Source organism: Oreochromis aureus, unplaced genomic scaffold, assembly GCF_013358895.1.
Source record: "Oreochromis aureus strain Israel breed Guangdong unplaced genomic scaffold, ZZ_aureus HiC_scaffold_32, whole genome shotgun sequence".
NCBI lineage: Eukaryota > Metazoa > Chordata > Actinopteri > Cichliformes > Cichlidae > Oreochromis > Oreochromis aureus.
This window is the reverse complement of record NW_024108868.1, coordinates 496,001-510,956: the sequence shown is the minus strand read 5'-3', so window position 1 is coordinate 510,956 and position 14,956 is coordinate 496,001. Positions and strand designations below refer to the sequence as shown.

General features: G+C 37.2%; 1 protein-coding gene and 1 long non-coding RNA gene across 4 annotated transcripts in view; one reads left to right on the top strand and one right to left on the bottom strand.

The window, feature by feature from the left end:
- Positions 1–14,956, top strand: part of LOC120436883 (receptor-type tyrosine-protein phosphatase S-like) — a 135,384-nt gene that overhangs the window by 71,075 nt on the left and 49,353 nt on the right. The window lies entirely within an intron of this gene.
- On the bottom strand, positions 1,643–4,322 carry LOC120436886. Its single transcript, XR_005610640.1, has 3 exons — positions 4,289–4,322; positions 3,602–3,628; positions 1,643–2,118 (listed from the first exon to the last, which is right to left on the bottom strand). It is a non-coding gene; the product is annotated as an uncharacterized LOC120436886 (long non-coding RNA).

Below are 14,956 nucleotides of genomic sequence, written 5' to 3'. Positions count from 1 at the left end.
CCTGTCAATCATGTCGTTAAGACGTGTGAATTTTAACATAACTGCAGTTCCACCACTTACACCTAGGGACATTGGCATTCCTGTAGACTTACGTGGGTGAGGGTCAAAGTATGCGTATTCACCTGAAGTCAGCCTGCAAACTGCGATCACTGTTCCTCCCATGACTAGCAAAGCGTAGTGACGTCTGAAGCCAAACACTGTAGTCCCTGTTCAAGGCTCGGAAGATGATCTGTACCATCAAATATGCCGTAACGAGCAAACTGAGACATATCCACTTGATACTCGTGTCTGCGGCTGGTGACCACTGTGGGAAGCTCATCACAGGCTAGAAAGCGCTGTTCACAAACCTCTTTCTGGCATCTGAATACACAGCATGGCCTTTGTCCAACACACGGTTAAGATCTGCTCTGGTAATGAATTCATCCTCGTGTAAGAATGACAGGAAAACCAAACTGTTAGCCATGCATTGCTGATTCCTGTACTTCCCATACTTAGCAGAGGCCTGGCTTCGGGATGCACAGATGCTACTCACTCGTGGACGACTTTCACTGTTTGTAACCTGTACATGAGACGGTCCTGGAGCTTCTCCATCATGCTGCGTTTGCACAGTTACCTGGGGTTCAGTCTGGATTACCTGCTGTACTTTAGCATCTGGCACACATGATGATGATGAGCGAACACCTCTCTTTACCACATCTGCATAAGACACTGCAGCTGTCTGAGCACTGCTCTGCACTTCTGGACTGGGAATAGTTGTAACAGACACCTTTACCTGCTCACCGGTCTGAGAAACATTTACCTGTTCCTTCTCCTTTTGCCATCTAAGCTTCTGGGACTGCGACCTTTGACCTTTCCTTGGCATTTTGTGCAAGTACAAACTGGCCCTTATATGTATTTATACACAAATGTAAACAAAATTCAACCTGGATACACTGAAAAACTAATGACTCCTCAAGTTTCTATTAAATGGAGAAATGTAAAACTATACAAATGGTAAAGTGTTCTTATAACTATGTAATTGATGTAAAAGGCTGACTTAAATACAAACTCAATATAAAAGTTATTGAAAGTTCTTTACAAACTGTTTTATTGTAGCTTTTTCAAAAACTGTATATTATTACTTCTATTTTTTTTAACCAGACTGGATAACAAATAGGTCTATACTTCTGTAAAGTAATATGCAGAATAAATCTCAACAATCAACAGGCTATAATAAAACTCTTAGCTTTTAAATAGACTTTGTGTAAAACTTTCAGATATCTAAAATTTAAAGCAAGTATAAGGAGCTGTGATGGTGTGGTGATCAGATGACAGGCGATGAGGATTCTTCAGCTGGATGTTCTGCAGCAGTCAGGAAACAGGAAGCCTGGGTCCTCAGGGCAGCCTCTAGATGACAATTTTAACTGAATACTTACACTGAGTAACAGAAATGTCCCTAAATAATAATAGTATAACCCTACTATAGTCAAATGTTACTGACAATGAAACAGACTAGCAAAATGTATCTGAAGTTATCTAATTTAATATTTTTGTGAATACAGCAGTCTGAATGTGTCGTCTAAAATAACAAGTTTATCTTATTACAAAAAACCTTTAAGGTGTAAATTTTATATAATGTATCAAAGTAATTGCACCTCTAAGCCAAACTATCAGTGTTTATTCCAAAGTGTTCCAAGTAAAAATATGTAGATTAAATAAATTACAAATCTACAGCTGTGTAAATAGTTTCTACTGTACTGTAATTCTACTATTGTAATTTCAACTTTCTACTTGTAATTTCCAGCAAAAAGACTGGATGTGAGAGAGTTTAACGATAGGAAAGAAGGAGCAGTGAGAGCAGAGATCTCTCAGAATTCTGTAACAGATCGATGAAGTACTGGTAACTTCAATTTCCCAAAAATTGGGGCCATGTCAAAACTTGATTTCGCCAGACAAAACTTGATTCCATTCAAAATTTGATTCCAGTTAAAAACGTGATTTTGATAACTTAGATAGAGCTTGTGGGATAGAGTGAAGCAAGATAGAACGGCTTGTCAAAATAGATAGAGTGGGGAGAGTGATAGGACAGACTGAATGGCTTGTTAATGATAGAGGGAGAGAGCTTCTGCAGCAGGTCACCTGTAAGACACAAAGGGACTGGAATTAGACACATTTCCAGTAAAGCTGGCTTTACTGTATTTTTCGGACAATAAGGCACACTTAAAATCTTTAATGTTCTCAAAAATAGACTGAGCGCCTTATGTATTCATTCTGGCTGTGCTTACCGACTTCAGACCAATTCTATGTGGGACACGGCGCTGCAAAATCTCTCAAAATGTTGTAGTACAACTTTGGTAAGCTACCGTAGTTAGGAGCCTCGCGGTGTAATTCGCACTGTGCTTAACCATATTATTATGCTGTGTGTATGTGTATAAGGACCTGGCAACTGTTAAGAGCCATGCTTACAAAGCAGGTTTCAAACTGATCAGCTCAAAGTGAATGTGTCGTTCTGTATTTTATGTGTTACAACTGAACAATGTTGTGAGTTATTGTGAATGAGTTAAATACAGCTTGACTTATCTGGCTGGTTTGTTTGGCTTAATGTACCTTATGTTTAAAAAACAGACCCGTTCATTGCCCTTATGCCTTATAATCTGAAAAATACAGTGCATATTGGACTGAACGACAATGTTTAACAAATGGTGGTGGAACTGATATAAGGACATTTTTGCATTCTGTTAACACAATAAAAACAAACAGTGTATTGACTGAAACCAAGATGTGCTGCAACAGTTACTGTAAATATTATGTGGTCCAAACAAACCTACACACTAACATTAGAGCAGTCAGTTTCAGGCTCCCTGCTTTGCATTAACCTTACATCCGGTCAACTCAAATTTATTGATTCACTGGCCAAAAAGAAGACAAATCATTTCTCACATTTGCCTAAAAACATCTTGATGATCACCAAGAGCTGTGCTGACTCACTGCACTAAACTGAGTCTCCTACAGTGAGAGACGAATTTCAGAAAAACACCAGCATTAAAGTCCAACATGATGCTGTTACTGTGATGGTCCAGAGTTCCTTTACTACTTCAGGACCTGCATCATGCCGTCAGGTCCTGAGCTTCAGATTAATCATACTTGGGATTCACAGCAGGAAACTGATGAGTTGATCCAAAACGCACAAGGAACTCTGAACGAAACAAAACTCTTGGTGCAGACTAATCAGATTCTGGACTTCAATGAAATTGAGAACTTAACATGACTTGAAAACCTTATATTGGACCTTAATGAAACAAAATCTGTCCAAAATCCCCCCAGTGATGCAAATCAGTCATTAATAGTTACTGTAAATGCTTGATGGTACTTGTTGCTATCAGGGCTATTAGACTGGCTTTTAGACTGCAACATGTTTTTACATTAGACCAGGTTGTTCTGGTTTGATTTTCTGTGCTTCATAAACAGAATCATCACCGTCAAACTGCTTTTTGTATTTATCCAGGTTATCCTTGTTAGATGATTTTAAACATTTAAACGTGAAAAAAAACCATAAACAAACTAAATCTGCAAGGAAGAAAGACTTTTCCCAGCACTGGACCTCAGACAAACCTTTACTTACCAGACTTGAGACGATCAGATCAGCAGTCTAAAGAAAGGAAACAATACATCAGATCACTGTTCAATGATTCAGACAGTTGAGCCTCTTCACACACAATCCAGTTTACTGTGACATAAAATAACTAGTAAAATCCTAAATTTCTTCAAGCTTTTATGAACACTAGCTGCAGAGTCTCACATGGCTATAACGTGTAATAAAAGCATTCATACTACAGAAGTGAAAAGAATAGGCTCCAATATTTGTTGTCACAAATGCAGGATATACCTGTTGGAAGGAATATTTATGTATTTTGCAATATTTCCCTTTTTGCCAACATTTCTATTTAATTTTCAAACACACTGTATTCACTAAATAATTAATAAACTAATTTTAACTTATAGCATAAATAGAGAACACGCTGACTTACCAAACACTGTGCACTCACAGCTCTAGTTCTCTTAGTTTTTTTTCTCATTTCTTAAGTGCTTAAAATCAGACATAAACGGGCTATTAAATTTCAGGGACATTTTCAGGGACAGTCAGAGGTCCTGTGTGCGGGCTTTGCTGCTTCAGATTACAAATCCTGAACATTTGTTTTGCCCATCAGTAAATGGATGTCACAAAAGCAAAACTACTGTATGTAAATTGTCAGACATGCTATACAATGACAGTGTCATATTGCTTCAGTTATAATCACTGTTTACTTACCAGCAAAGGCAAAACCAAAGATCTGTTTCAATCTCTGTAACAAAAGACAAAGAACAAAAATACAGCGTCGGTCAATACTGCTTTATTAATTTTAATTATAATAATAATTTAATAATAATAATACTAATTTAATTTTAATACTTTCGGTAGTCAAAAGATTCAGTTAACTTCTGTGTGTACTACAGCTGGAATACAAACAACTCTCCTCTGTTTTCTTTTTCCGCACCCTAATAAAGATGATCATCTTCATAAAGGTAATATGTAGTTTTATCCATTTGCAATAAGCCACACAAGTTTCTTAGTCATGTAATGCTCCAATATTTAGGTTCGATTACTTAAGAGAGTAGATATCGTAACCAATGATTTGCAACACCTAGCACTGCACACTTTATCAAATGGTGATGTCACAATTTAAAAGTAGGCAACAATCACAAATGATAGCTTGTATGGAATGTTTGTAGGCTTTAACATTTGAGGTGGCCTGCATTCAAGTTCTATTAACACAAAAACAAACAGAGTCTATAAACTTACACCAAGATGTGCTGCTACAATAACTTACTGTAAATATTATATGGTCCAACAATACCAACACACTGAGGTTAGAGCAGACAGTTTCAGGCCACCTACTTAAAATTTATGCCACATCACATGTTCCTTAATCCCCAAAGTTCTCAAATCCCGTTTCTGTGTGTACTTACCTGGGACAACAGTACATCATAATATCTGGGCACACAGAAACAGGGATTTGAGATCCGATAACTAATATAAAAGTAAACAATACTTTATTCAGTATGACTTTTGGCAAAATGAGAAATTTGGAGATGAATGGTTCCTACAAAGCAGTTTCTACATATTTCAGTCACATTTGGGGTATGTTTAATACACAGCCATAACCACTCCACTAAATCTAGGACGTACTTATAATGGCCAATTTAAAGGCCTAATTAAAAATGTAGTATGGTAAATGGACTGGTTCTTATATAGCGCTTTTCTACTCTTCTGAGCACTCAAAGCGCTTTATAAAACTTGTACATTCACCCATTCGCACATTTCTCCTAAGTGCTTCCTAACTGACATTCACACACATTCATACTCCGATGGACGCATCAGAGAGCAACTTGGGGTTAGTACTTTGCCCAAGGATATTTGGCATGCAGACTAGGGGAAGCCAGGAATCAAACCACCAACCTTCCAATCAGTAGATGACCTGCTCTACCACCTGAGCTACAGCTACCTATGTATGATGATAATTTCTTCAGTAGATCTGTATCTGTGCTTTTGATTTTTCCAGTCATCACCAAAATCTTTAATTAAAAGACTAATTCAAAGAGCAGTTTTCAGACAGTCACTTAATTATTGAAGGAAAGAAGCTTTTGAAATCCACAAGGCCCTACTTGAAGACGTAATTGTACCTAAACTGCTGTTCATGAGCTGCTCTAATGTGAAAAAAATATGTGCTGCTACAATAACCTACCGACCTCTGTAGGTCTGGAAATGTTTACACAGACTTAAATTTTGATGATCACCAATAGCTGTGCTCACTCACAGCACTACACTGGACCTCCTATAATGAGAAACATTTCCCAGCACTGCACCTCAGAAGAACCTTTACTTACCAGACTTGAGGCGATCAGATCAGCAGTCTAGAGAAAGGAAACAATTCATCAGATCACTGTTTGATGATTCAGACTGTTGAGCCTCTTCACACAATCCAATTTACTGTGACACAAATTAACTAGTAAAATCCTCAATTACTTTAAGCTTTTTTTTTAGTCTAAAGAAGAGATAATTGAACTGTGTGGTCTCACATGGCTATAGCAAGTGTAATAAAAGCATTAATACTACAGAAATGCAAAGAATAGGCACCAATATTTGTTGGCACAAGTGCAGGACACACCAAATATTTCCTACACAGAAGCCTAGTGGCTCCAACATTTCCTAAAATACATGTAAATATTAACATGTTACAATAACAGAGGTGCAGAATGCTTTGTGATTAAAATGAAATGTCTTAAAAATATTACACTAAAAAATCCTTTCATTGTACCAGTTGCTAGGAATATTTATGTATTTTGCAATGTCCCTTTTTGGCAACATTTCTATTTAATTTCAAAACACATTATATTCACTAAATAAGTAATAAACTAATTAGACACACTGGCTGTAATGTATCTAACAATTTCTACTCACACCTCTGGTTCTCTTAGTTTTTAGTATTGCTTAACTGTTAAAGCTATTACTTATACCGAGTCAGGCAAAGTACTTCTACAGTGTTCTGACTTTAAAGTAATACATCAGCATAATTTGAGAGGCAATATAAATCAATACCTGTGCAGCTCTTAAGTGTTTGAGCAACCACTTATACTGACTCCCTAAAACACTTTCATTGTTTTGTCTGCTACTTAAATCCACAAACATAAGGAGGAAATGAACAACTGTATAAAGACATCTGACATTTAACTATGTTTGGATTCAATAAGCCATGAAAAATTTAAATCATACATAAATGGGCTATTAAACTATGAGACATTTTCAGGGACAGTCAGAGGCCCTGTGTGGGGCTTGCTGCTACAGGTCACAAATCCTGTGTTTCGCCAATCAGTAAATGGAAACATATCACAAAAAGTCAAACTACTGTATGTAAGTTGCCAAATGTGCTACACAATGCCAGGTTTATACTGCTTCAGTTACAATCACTGTTTACTTACCAGCAAAGGAAAACCAAAGATCTCTGTAACAAAAGACAAAGCACAAAAATACAGAATGAGACAACTCAAATCAGCATCAGAGTCAATACTACATCACTCTGTGTAGTCCAAAAGATTCAGTACACTTCTTTCTTTACCACAGCAACAAACAACTCACCAGTTTTTTCTACACCTTATTAAAGATTACTGTCTTCATTAAGGTAATATGTGGTTTCATCCATTTGTAATAAGCCACACAAGTTTCTCAGTTATGTGATAGCTCTATTAGTTTGGTGCTATTAGATAACACAGTAGATTTAATAAGCAATGATTTGCACACTTTATCAAATTCTGACATCACAATTTCAAAGCATGAACAATCATAAATGAAAGCTTGGGTGATATATTTGTAGGCTTCAACATTTGAGTTGGTCTGCATTCAAATTCTGCTTCCTAAAAATATTATCACCTGCACACAGTATCATTTAATATGATGTTGTTTTAAATATCTACACATCATATTTATAATATTAATGGCGCACTGCTGCATTTTATTTATTTGAAGGTGGCCTTTTTATATTTCATTAATCTTTCACAAAGTGAGAAGTCAAACAGAGCTGCAGGTGTAGGTTTAACTTAAAAAAACCAAAAAAACAACCTGCACAAACAAGTGTTTGTTAAACGGTTCTTAAAATTTAACTAAAAAAATAAAATAAATTAATTAAAAAATTCTTCTTGTTAAGAGATGTTATTATTCTTATATTATGTGTTTTATCCTCACTCTCTCTCTCCCTTCTGTTAATTAACCTATAAAACAAACACACAGGCACGTGACTCTTTTTCTCCCGGCTTTCAGTCAGAGGCGGTAAAATGGCTCCTTTGAAGTTGCCGACCCTGCTGCTTCAGCAGCTAATCAGTGGTTCTAAAATGGCGGCTCATTACCTTACAACCTATAGAACGAGGCCGTTTTAACTGACTGATTTGTGAAGAGGAGAACTAACTTCAGCTTCCCTAAGAGACTCAGAAACACTAACACACCGAATGAACCAAATACAACACAATAACTGTATTAAAATCAAATGAACCATATTCATTTCACACTGGGCCTATAGGAGCTAGGCGTTAGCGCTTAGGTTGTTAGGGCTAGCATATCAAACACTCCTTTTAAATACTAAAATTACAACGTTTCACTAAAAAGCAGCCATTGTGTTACTTTAACATGACTTATACTTCGACTGGCTTCATAAGTCACTAACAACAACTCGGTAAATCACTCAAACAGCTTATAGACATTTTATTTCAGAGAAGAGAGACAGAGAAGCAGGCTTACCGGCAGGGATCAGCAGAGAGTGGGCGGAGATTCAGGAGTCAGCCAGAGACGTAAAAAAGAGGCATTCACGGGTAGTGGGAAACTTTGGCATTACACAAAATTGGCATTGAAAACGTGAAAAAAATATATGTAAATTTAAATATTATTATACTAGATTTTTTTGCAACAAAAACAACTAACGCAGAAATTTAATTCTATAAATTTAATAAATGTTTCAAACAGGATTCTTTGAATTTGAAATAATGGTTAAAACACATAAATAAACATAAGGTCATTATGTTAAAATGTACTGTATTATGATAAATTTATTTAACTGACTGCAGTAATAAGAACAGTCTTCTTCTGAACACCAACACCAAGGAGCTGGTGTTGGTGATCGCCAAAGCATCCGCACAGGACAGTAGGAGCTGCAGAGGCTCACCTCACTGCTCTGCAGGACTCAAGAGGTTCAGGAGGTCCTTTAACCCCACTGCCATGAGACTTTTTAACAGTGACTCCTGACATGTTCATTGCACATTTATTTCTTTTTTCTAATACATAGTGGTTGTAATCATATAAATTCTGACCTAAATGGACTTGCACCCACTTGTTCACCCACAGTGCGGTAAAGCTACAGCGTGGACAGCTACAGTGAGGTAAAGCTGTGGCTGTCTCCAACAAGACTCTTCAGTGAAGGTTTTAAAGACAACCATCTAAACTATAGCCTTAACAGTTACAGTTTCTGAATCCACATGTTAATGTAAAAATCATATTTGTAAGAAAAATCGGTTTCATAGAGTGGAAACCTGTTAATACACAAAGACTTGTTCTGAACTATCAGTAATTAGTGCAGGGGTGGCTTTTACACACACACACACACACACACACACAGCAAAAAAAAGTATAACAGTCAGACAATCACAAATATGGACACATATGGAAACACACATGCACAGAGAGACACACACACAAGATCCAATTCAGTCAATCAGTCTAAATACATAGAATTTGAATCTTACAATGAGATGCTCCCATAATAAGTCTCTCTCTCTCTCTCTCTTTGTCACACACACACACACACACACACACACACACACACACTCAGCAGCAGCAGCAGCCAAACAGCCTGGAGCTGCTAAATTTGAATCTACCAATCAGAGAGGCTGTGTACTTTTTCCCGCCAAAACAGGTGCACCTGTTTTTACACACACGCAGCACAGAGACAGGATTTGTGCAGTCTATTTTTCATAGTGAGGATTCCCCTCAAACAAATGGCTATAATTTCCTAACCGTAGGGGCTAGAACCGTCATTCTTACTCCGTTTTGTTCAGAAGAGATGGGGGAATCCTAAAGTGTTGACAATTTATCATTAAAATATGAATTATTGAAGATATTTGACTTCTAATGCACCATAACTGAGTAGAGGCGAAGCGAAAACTGCCTTGACTTGCCCTCAAACAACGCTTTCTAACTCTAAATCTATTTGGAGTATCGATATCATTCTTTCACCGTAAGAAACAGCAGGCTTTGGTGAACAGTCATGGAAATTTTCAGGTCTCTGTGGAAATCCATCAAAAAGATATGACGAGAGAAAAAAAGTGCCTCATTTAGTATTTGAGCCAAATCATACAATTTGTGCTGAAACATTATTTATGATTTAGCAGAAACACTGGGACTTGGTAGAAATACTATGATTTACATGAAATACTTTGACTTAGCAGAAATACTATAATCTAGCAAAAGGTACTACAGCATAGCAGAAATTCTATCATTGAGCAAAATTACTGGGATTTAGCAGAAATACTATGATTTGGCACAAATACTATGTTTTAGCACAAAAAATATGTTTTGGCTCAAAAACTTTTATTTTGCAGTTATACTATGATTTGGAAGAAATACTATGCTTTGGAGCGAATACCATGATTTGGCAGAAATACTATGAGCGGTAATAATATAACATAGCAGAAATACTATTATTTGGGTGAATGCTATGGTTTGGCACAAACACTATGCTTTAGCACAAATACTATAACATAGCAGAAATACTGTGATTTTGTTGAAATACTATGTTTTAGGACATGTACTATGATTTGGCTCAAATACTATGATTTAGCAGCAATACTATGTTTTGGTACAAATGCTGCGCTTAGGCACAAATACTATGACTTGGCAGACACTATGATTTAGCAGAGATAATATGATTTGGCAGAAATACTAAACTTTGGCACAAATACTATAATTGAGTACAAGTACTTTAAGATGACAGAAATACTATGATTTAGCAGAAATACAATGTTTTTGCAGAAACACTGTAATTTCACTCAAATACTATGAAATAGCAGTAATACTATGATTTGGCAGAAATACTACGTTTCAGTACAAATACTATGACAAAGCAGAAATACTATGACTTAGAAGTAATACTATAACAAAAAGGGATTCCTCAAAATACTATGAAATTGCAGTAATTCTGTGATTTGGCAGAAATACTGTGCTTCGTACAAATACAATGCTTTGGTACAAATACTATATTTTGATTTGAATACTATGATTTGCAACAAATACTATGATTTGGCACGAGTAGTATGATTTAGTACAAATACTACGAATTGGCAGAAATACTGTGACTTAGTAGTAATACTATAACATAACAGATATACTGTGATGTTGCAGACATAGTATGTTTTTGCACATATGCTACGATTTCGCTCAAATACTATGAAATTGCAGTAATACTATGGTTTTGAAGGAATACTATGATTTGGTAGAAATACTATGCCTTAGTAGTAATACTATAACATAACAGATATACTATGATTTTGCAAACATTCTATGTTTTTGCACAAATACCACAATATGGCAGAAATACTATGTTTTTGCACAAATACTTTGATTTGGTATAAATACTATGCTTTGGCACATATACTATATTCAGCAGATATACTATAACATAACAGAAATTCTATGACTTAGTAGTAATACTATAACATAACAGAAATATTAATTGGGCACAAATACTATAATTTGGCACAAATACCATGTTTTGGCAAAATCCCATGATTTGGCACAAATACTATGATATGGCAGAAATATTATGATTCAGTACAAATACTATGATTTGAAAGGAATACTATGATTTAGTAGAAATACTATGTTTTAACATAAATACTATCTTTTGACAGAAATTTCTGCTAAAAGGTACTATTTCTGCCTTTTGGCAAAAATACTGTAATGTGGCATAAATACTATGATTTGGGATAAATACTATGATTTGGCACAGATTCTATATTCAGCACATATACTATAACATAACAGAAATACCTCCACCTAGTAGTAATACAATAACATATCAGAAATATCATGATTTGACACAAAAACCATGATTTGGCACAAATATTATGATTTGGAAAAATACAATGATTTAGCAGAAATACTATGATTGAGCAGAAGTACTGAGATGTAGTAGAAGTACTTTGATTTAGCAGAAATACTATTATGGAGGAGTAATACTTTAACATGGGAGAAATATTGATACACAGACACACATACACAGAGAGCCTAAAGTGAACAGTGGCTGTTAAGAGTCTGGGCTTGGTATATCTAGGTCAGTTAAATTAGCTGCACCTGCTGTAATCAGCCCTTACACACACAGACACAGAGAGAGGTGTGAGTTTTCTGCAGTGTATTTCTGACATTCAGGATTCCCCTCGAACAAATGGCCATAATTTCCTAAACGTAGGGGCTAGAACGGTCATTCTGACACCGTTTTGTTCAGAAGAGATGGGGGAATCTTCAGGTGTTCATAATTCAGAGATAAAATATAAATTATTAAAGATATATGACTTGTAACACACTGTAACTGAGTAGAGGCAAAGCAAAAACTGCCTTGACATGCCCTCAAACAATGTTTTGTAACTCTAAATCTCTATGGAGCATCAAAATCATTCTTTCACCATAAGAAACAGCAGGCTTTGGTGAACAGTCATGGAAATTTTCAGGGTTCTGTTGAAATCCATCAAAAAGATATGACGAGAGAAAAAAGTGCCTCATTTCCAGAGTTTGAAATCTGAAGAAATCTGAGCGAGGGACAAATTTCCTACTCTCAAACAAATGTAATTCATGGCCAAACGGTAATAGGTGAGAAAAAAATTCTTGAATTGTGAGCATCAGGAGTGTCTGAAGATATATTGGCACAAGCCTCATGTCTCAACTTTGTTTTGTTAAGGAGATATGACAATTTGAAAATGCCTCTCATTAGAGAAATCCAGCGGTGATTTTAAACAAGCTCTCCATTGACTTTCTATGGAGAGTTTTCAGACTTTGTGTTGCTCTGAGGAGATTTGCAAAACATCTCTAAGTTCCACAACAATGATAGTGACATTTTCTGAAAGCCTGCAAAAATACCTACGTTTTGATGTATAATTTGTGAGAGTTGAGTGGGAATTGAGCGAGTAGCTAGAAGTTGTTCGGACATGAAGAGAAAATTCAGAACGGACCAGCACTCACTCTGACTTAATTGCATAGCAACCATAGCAACGCATGTATTTTCTGAAAAATCACAATTTTGCAACTGAAAACTTAAAGAGAGATAAGATTAAAACGGTAGAAGATCTGAAAAAGCTGAATCAGACAGGAATAGCCCAATAATTTGAGAACATTTTAAAGTTTTGTCAGTGGTAAGACATTATAAAACACATTGAAGGAATACAAAACAGTCAGAGTTTTGTTCAGAGAACTACGTGCGCACGGGTGAGTAATCGGGTGATACTCACCCCGAGGCTTTGCAGTCAGCTTTATTTATACTCAAGCATGTTTGCGTCACAGACACATGTAGGAAGAGATAACATACCACTCCTTACAAAGCATAAAACATATCGTTCAACTGTCAGTAAGGAACTGGTCAAGCCTATCTTAAGGAGACAGAAGCCAGTTGGTTCCTGTTCCCAACGGCAGACTCAACAAACTCAGCAAAGGTGAGGTTTCCTGTGGCAACCTCCTTATACCAGTCATTTTCTTAGAAGTCAGCAAGGCTCACGTGCATGTGTAGTGACAAGATACATGTAGTATAAAATATATGAACATCATTGTACATTCGCAAACCTATTTAGGGAAAGATGTTATTTAATAAAACATTAAACAAAATCTCTTAACATTCCCTGCTGTTGTTCAAATATTTTTTACATACTTCAACTTCTAGTCACTTGTGTATACATTTTCAACCAGAGTATCATTTAGTAAAATTGATATGATCAACATTTAGGTTTGTTTTCACTTCGTTGACAATAATTAAAAACTGTCTTCTTCTTCAAAGTCTGTGTTTCGGTCCTGATGTGTAAGCAACATCATCGTCTCTTGGTGAAACGTAACATGTGGTGTGATGGCAGTTGCTATGAGTCTGTTGATTAATGCTCTAATGCAGGGAATACAACAACATCCACATAGAGTGAGTATTGCTGCAAATACCGCCATGGACACTAGAACTGATGACACCAGAGTACGGTACTTCCGAACATATCCATCCAGCTGTCCCACATCGAAGTGTCGACTCCCGAATGTTCTTTCATTTTTTCATTTAGGGTCTTTAAACCCTCCAGGGCTCTGGTGAGGCTTCCATCCGCCGCTGTATTGTTGGGTATGAATGTGCAGCATTGTTCTCCAAACATTGAACATACCCCATTCTTTTCACTCAGGAGCATGTCCAGTGCGACCCTATTCTGGAACGACATTAGGGATGTGGCTCTCAGTTGCTCAGCTACTGCGTGAGTCCGGACATGGTCAGATTGCCTAATCGCTGCACGTTATAGTGAACATAGTTTATTCTGTCCACGTTTTTTGTTGATAGTGCACCACCAGCATACTGATGACTCGAAACCAGCAGCCACCTGGTCCACTAGTTTGTATTCATCTGGTACTCCTCTGGGGACCCTATGGCGTCTATGTACGTTGGGTCGGGCTCAGGTTGCGCTGGGGCTGGAGCCGATCTTTTCTTCCGGCTTGCAACCCATTGCCGTTCAGCATTCATGGTGATGTCAATCACTGAAAGTTTTATAACCTGAACTGGTAGTAGGAGAGATATCAGGCCACACATTCCGGTCTTATTCCTGGGCAGTCGATCGTAGATTTGTGGATCTCCACACCACCACCAGATGTCAGCTCTGCTCACTGGGTTGAATAGGGGTCCACGTCTGTGAGAGTCAGGCAGCTTGAGTCGTTCAGCGTGCCTGGCGCGCTCACCTGGTCCGGTCATGTTGATACAGGTGTGATTGGTCGCTGTAACGTCCTCGTGCAAATATAGGTTTTTCTTCTCTGGTCCTGTTAAAGGAAAGATCTTATCCCACTTCGTGCAATTGATGTCTTCTATGTTAGTGGAGTTCATGACCTCTACCAGGCATTGTTCTTCAATCGGGCGCAGGCACTACTCTTAGTGTTGGTCGTGGCCCTAGGCAGACCATACAGTCATCGTTGGCATCTCGAGCTGCCTGTTCTGCCAGCAATAGCCAGTTGTTGGAATGTCCTGAAATGCCTGTGGTAATTTTAAACCAGTCGTCGGCTTCCAGTTCTGGTCCGGCTATGACTACTGTGGTCATAGATGTTGAGAGTGGCCCTTTGGTCAAGGCGGGGCCGCTGCTTGTGACGGTGGTCGTATTGCGTTGCTTTCTTCATTCCTGGTGA